This window comes from Suncus etruscus, chromosome 8, assembly GCF_024139225.1.
Source record: "Suncus etruscus isolate mSunEtr1 chromosome 8, mSunEtr1.pri.cur, whole genome shotgun sequence".
NCBI classification, from domain to species: Eukaryota; Metazoa; Chordata; class Mammalia; order Eulipotyphla; family Soricidae; genus Suncus; species Suncus etruscus.
In genome coordinates this window covers 64,067,114-64,073,429 of record NC_064855.1, presented here as the reverse complement: position 1 = coordinate 64,073,429, position 6,316 = coordinate 64,067,114, and the positions used below count along the sequence as shown (strand labels likewise).

The 6,316-nt window shown below is 39.5% G+C and overlaps 1 non-coding gene across 1 annotated transcript; it reads right to left on the bottom strand.

Moving 5' to 3' along the window:
* Positions 1–1,433: 1,433 nt before the first annotated feature.
* Positions 1,434–1,536, bottom strand: LOC126017119 (U6 spliceosomal RNA). The gene has a single exon (XR_007498789.1). It is a non-coding gene; the product is annotated as a U6 spliceosomal RNA (small nuclear RNA).
* Positions 1,537–6,316: the final 4,780 nt, after the last annotated feature.

Here is a 6,316-nt window from a genome sequence, read left to right as displayed (position 1 = left end):
AGCACTGATTTATTTGTCTCTTTTCCCATTTCGATCTCCTTATTCCCTGATGGTCAAGTTCTATAGATTCTTCCAGTGATCTTTGGTAAGACAAGGTAGGCCTACTTGGAAGCATCGTGAACAAGTGAACTGGATGTCCACCTTGGGCTTTCACACAGGCACAGGCACAATGCATAGGAACAAAAGGCCTCCCTCCTGTTTCACCAATCTAGGAGAAGATGATTTGGTCAGGGTGAAGCCACTTACACCTCTTAAACGTCTAATGTCCAGTGTTAATGTTTTCAACATTGAGATTTCCACCATTATATTTAGTCTGTGAATAACTGCTTGTTGATCTTGGGAGGAGGACTAAACCGGGAATAATCTATGTCCTCATGTTGACTTACTCCATCTATGACTAGTTTTCTGGTGCGCTATAAACTGACTTTTACACACAACAAGGTTTTCTCATTAAATAACAGGAAACTAATGCTGATCTTCCCTCTACCTTGCTCTCTTCCTCCTTTATATATAGCTCACTTTAGGGTTTAATTTCATATCCTCCACTCATTTCCAAAGTTACTTAGGTCAAGGCCTAGAAAATGCCTTAAAGGGCTGGAGTGCACACTTTGTTTGAGGAAGTCCGAGTTCAATCCTTGGCACCAGGTGATCTCCTGAGCATGGCCAGGAGACCCCTGAGACTGCCCTGGGAATAACTTCTGAGTCCTGGGTGTGGCCTCAAAGTAAATGAAAGCAAAATTACTTATTAGGTTGACAACTTTGGCCCTAAGGTTAGAACAATAGTATAGTGAGTAGGATGTTTCCCTGAATGCAGCTGATCTAGATTCAATCCCTGATATCCCATATTATTCCCCAAGCCCTGAGAGAAGTAATTCCTGAGCACAGAACCAGTAATACGTTCTCAAAACCCTGGTGTTACCCAGAAACTAAAAATCCTTAGCAACAATTTTGCCAAGTCCTCTTTGAAGGGTGTTTTGTGTGTTTGTAATATGGTTATGTCCTTGAGTCATATTCTATATTACACTGTAGATTCTCCCAACCCTAAATTTAAAATCATTTTAAATTTGCAGATACTAATATTCACTCTTTGTTCTATAAATCTATCAACCACTATAAAAGCCCACAATATTGTTTCATTTCTCTAGAAATCACCTATACTTCATCTGTTTACCACTTCCATCTGTGCCTAAATACTTTGCAACCACCAATTTTAAGTCACAGTAATAGTTTAATTTTTTTTTTTTTTTTTTGCTACATCTGCTGATGCTCAGGGGTTACTCCTGGCTCTGCACTCAAAAATCGCTCCTGGCTTTAGGGGCTATATGGGACGCAGGGGATCCAACCAAGGCCCGTTAAGGATCAGTCATGTGAAAGGGAAACACCCTACCGCCATGCTGTCATTCTAGTCCCTAATTTAATACTTCTTCTTTTTTCTTAATATGGAATGCTTCACGAATTTGTGTGTCATCTTGCGCAGGGGCCATGCTAATCTCTGTATCGTTCCAATTTTAGTATATGGGCTGCCGAAGCGAGCACTAGTTTAATACTTCTAATGAGAAAAGATTTTAAACTAATTGTCTTTACAAAAGTAAAGACTAAGATAGCTCCTTTAAAACCTCAAACTTGCACACAAATATTTCTTGGATTAAGTATATGTTTGTATTAAAATCTGCCAATCCTAAGGGAAATGAGATCAAGAAAATATGTCTGGCTCATCTCTAATATAAGTGAAACTGGAATTGCTCTTAAAAGCTTCATGCCATGTATTGTCAAGGATGTGGGGAGGTGGGGCTTGAACCTTTAATTTTATTGAACAAGTTCTTCAGGTAGTTAAAAAGCATTTGATTCCTTAAAAAAAAGTGGGAGTGGGGGGTGGGATGAGAGGTTCTAAATAGGAAAGAACTTGAGTAAAATGGTCCTGAGCTTTGGAACCAAATGAAAGAAAAGATCAAATGTTCCCTGTAGTTGCTGAAATTTCTTCAATAGATCAAAACTACTTGATAACCCCTTGTTACTTAGTAAAGGATAGCATATTTGGTCAGGTTCTGATCATTCTCAAAAATAGAACTTTATGGGGCCAGAGAGATAGCACAGCGGCGTTGCCTTGCAAGCAACCAACCCAGGACCTAAGGTGGTTGGTTCAAATCCTGGCGTCCCATATGGTCCCCTGTGCTTGCCAGAGGCTATTTCTGAGCAAATAGCCAGGAGTAACTCCTGAGCACCACTGGGTGTAGCCCCCCAGAAAATAAAAAAAAAAAATAGAACTTTATAAAATGGGTATGCTTTATTAATATTTATTATCACATTACCACATTACAATTATTCATTGTCCTATTTTACTGCTAATTTAAAAAAGGTTTGAATTGCATTTAAAAAAGTTAGGTATTAAATCAGAAATGTGGGTCAGTAGCAGAGCACATACCTTGCGTAACGAGAATCCCTTGGTTTATCCCTGATACCACATAGACCTTGAGAAACTAGGTATGATCCCCATGGTTAACAATAAACCATAAAGAAATCAGATATCAGAATAATACTTGTATAACTAGGCTGCTTTTTAGATCTTGTCATAGTCTGTAACCTTGAAGCTTTTGCTAAGGGGAGGTGTGGGGTGGTCTTGGGCCTTTATGAGCACACAGAATTGATGGCATTTTAAAAAGCACTTTTGGACATAAAGGGAGAATTTTAAGAGCTTTGGCAGGAAAATCAGTATTAGAGGAAAAAGTTAAGAATGACCCCAAAGATTGAACTATGACACTGTTACCAATAAGGAGGACTGGCAGAACCCTAGAAGTGCCAGGTAGAGGATGTTGTGATCAGATTTACATGTTTCTAAACAGGGTGCATTCTTCATCTTTCATTGTCCTGGAATCTTTTCCCTGAAATGTCAGATGAGGCCTCTGGCCATCTCCTGTGCTAAGTGCTGTGAGAAGCACTTGCTTGTTTCTCCCTTTGCATGGTTTGCTAATGGATACAGAGATGGTGGGTTTTTAAAATTGTAGAGAAAATACTTTCTCCTGTGCTACTTGCTACGTAAGTGCCACCTAGTTTGGTGGCATTGAAAGCTCAAAGGCCAAACTCACATTTTAAAACTCAAAGGTCGTTCAGAATGCTACCATGCCATCTTTATGGGCATTTGTTCATACTGTCCAGAGTGGAATTAGGGACTTTAGTTTTAGCAACAGTTTTAGCTGAACCTAAAACATAGGTTCTAGCATTGCACACCCTTTACTATTTTATGTGTGTTCCCTGGCAAGTCATAGGCGAAGTGAGTTTCTGATGGGTTCACAGTGAACAAGGACATTTCATATGGATTTGAGGACATTTTGGCACATAGGTAATTTGAAGAAAGGCTGGATAAAAGAAAGCTTATCAGAAAAGGATAGAGGAAGCAAAAGGAAGAAGGGGAGAGAAACAACCTAGGAGTGTAGTGGCAGATCAGCAGGGAGAACCTTGGTACATTTCTAGTTGTGATGGACTGGAATAGTTGCATTATGTTCTAAGACCTCTGACCTACTCTGAAGGTGATCTCTACAAACATTATTTTTACTTTTATTATTGTTTTAAAATATTTACTGTAGTCAGATAATTCATTTTAAAAGACACCAAAATGCCCAAGACCTCCCGCACTGTCCTTGGGTCACTTCTAGCCCTTCTATTCCTTCAGCCTTCACCCCACTTTATTCTAATTTGGTAATCTCAGTTTTGCAATCAAAGGCCAAGTGTTTGACCTCATAGATACTGTCAATCCCCTAGTTTTGTTTTCTATACCACAAATGAGTTAGAATTAGATCATCTGGTATTTGTTCTTGTCCTTTTGACTTATTTAAATTAGCATGATGCCCTCCATTCTATTCAAGTTTAAGCAAACTACAAGATTTTTTTCCTTACAGCTGCATAGTATTCCATTGTGTTTATGTCATACCACAACTTTTTTTTTGTTGTTTTTTTTGGGGGGCCACACCCAGTGGGTGACTCTCAGGAGTTATTCCTGGCTATGCACTCAGAAATTGCTCCAGGCTCAGGGGACCATATGGGACACTGGGGGATCGAACTGTGGTCTGTTCTAGGTTAGCATGTGTAAGGCAAACACCCTACCACGTGCGCCACTGCTCTGGCTCTTACCACAACATTTTAAACCAGTCATCTTTTGTTAGACACAGGTTGTTTTCATAGCCTGTTATTGTACTTAGTACTACATTGAACATAAGTTTGCCTCCCTCCCTCCCTCCCTCCCTCCCTCCCTCCCTCCCTCCCTCCCTCCCTCCCTCCCTCCCTCCCTCCCTTCCTTCCTTCCTTCCATCTTTTCAGCCTTCATGTTTTATATCCTTCTTTGGTTTTTGGGTCATACCCTGGCCAGTCATACTTTTGACTCTGCCTGCACTCAGGGATCACTCCTAGTGGACTCATATGTTGTGCCAGGGATCAAACCAGAATCAGATCAAGCAAGACAAGTACCCTGCCCACTGTACTATCTCTCTGGTTCCTGCATATGCTTTTTAAATCAATGTTGAGGGTTAGATACTACAGTGCCTTGCAGGCACCTGACCCAGGTTCAAACCCCAACACATGGTAGTCCAAGTCCTGCCATTAGTGACCCCTAAGAGCAGAACCAGAAATCAACCTGAACCACTGAGTGTAGCCAATAATAATAATAATAATAATAATAATAATAATAATAATAATAATAATAATAAACCTCAAATTAGTGTTGAAAATGGTATTTAAGAGTCACAAGGGGGCTGGAGAGATGGCACAGTGGTGGGTCGTTTGACTTGCACACAGCTGAACCAGGATGGATGGTGGTTCTATTTCTGGTATCCCATATAGTCCCCCGAGCCTGCCAGGAGCAATTTTTGAGTGCAGAGCCAGGAGTAACCCCTGAATGCAGAAATAAAAGGGGGGGGGGGTTATGTCTTCAAGAAGCATCCTTCCTCCCACAAAGTCCAACCTGAATTTGGCTGCTATCAGAAGCATCACAGTCTTAAGTAAGGCAAAACACATTCTTTATTCTATGTCTCTCTCTTTAGTTTTTTAAATGCCAACTCTAGCCCTTTGCTTTTTAAGGTTCTATACAAACAATGAGAAACTCCAATCAAAGGTAATAGAACTGTCCCAAACTCAAAGCCAAAAGCTGGCAGCAAGAATGGTTGTTACTTGACATTCTTTTCAAATTAGCTTTGAGTGAGTCTAATAAAAGATATTTGGTTCCCCAAGATTATAACTTTTTTTAAGTTTCAATTGTTTTTATCTTTTCTATATCTAAGAAACAGACCAACCATCATCACATTTTGAAATTCTCAGCTTTCTTTCATACATATTACAGAGTATCCCAAACAGTACCTGGTTCCCACAGGCAAAGCCTATCCTCCAGCCTTTGGACCCAACTCTGGGCTACAGATTTGTCCTTTCCTTCCCAATCTTCATCCTGCTGAATAATGGACCACAGCACACTTTTAACTTGATACGTATATGTTGGCTATCCTTTTCAGTTCTCCATTTACATCCATAATTGCCTTTGAATCACTTCTTTTCTGTAAACATAATTCAATTGTTATTCTCTTCAGTTCTTCTATGGCCTTTGTTCTTAAAACCTTGATAATGTTTCTTTATACTCTTTCACAGTAGACAGAATGTGCTGCTTCCAGCTACTGCTATTTGTGATAACATAAAGTACTTGAGAAGAAAGGTTACTCCTCATCATGTTTTTACTTCTTAATCATAATATGTAATAAGTGCCACGTTCTCAACAGCCTAATAGGTGTTTTATATAGATTATCTCATTTAATCATCATAATTATATTCTTATGCTCATTTTACAGATGAGAAAAACTGAGGCTTACAGAGTTTAAGAAATTTACCCAAGAGGATATAATGAATATGTGGAGGAAATCAACTCAAACCAAGGTTATCCAAGAGCAGAACCGTGCTATTGTCCACACTTCCCATCTCGTGAGGCATCTTACACATAGTAGGTACAGAAAATAAGGTGTTGACTAATTTTTGATATGTCTGTATTTGATATGACATCTATTCATGTTAGCTGTACACAGTGTGTATCTTTGAAACACAAATTTTTGTATGTTTTTTGTTTTGGGGTCACACCCAGAAGCGCTCTACATGCTCTACATGCTCGGGGGACCATATGGGATGCTGGGATTTGAACTACGGTCCTTCTGCATGCAAGAGAAATGCTCTACCTCCATGCTATCTCTTCGGCCTCTGAAAACCAAATTTAAATTACTATAAATTAAAGCCTGAGTTTTCCTCAAAAATACTGTGCAAAAAAAAAATGTCATGCACACCAACTTTGTCC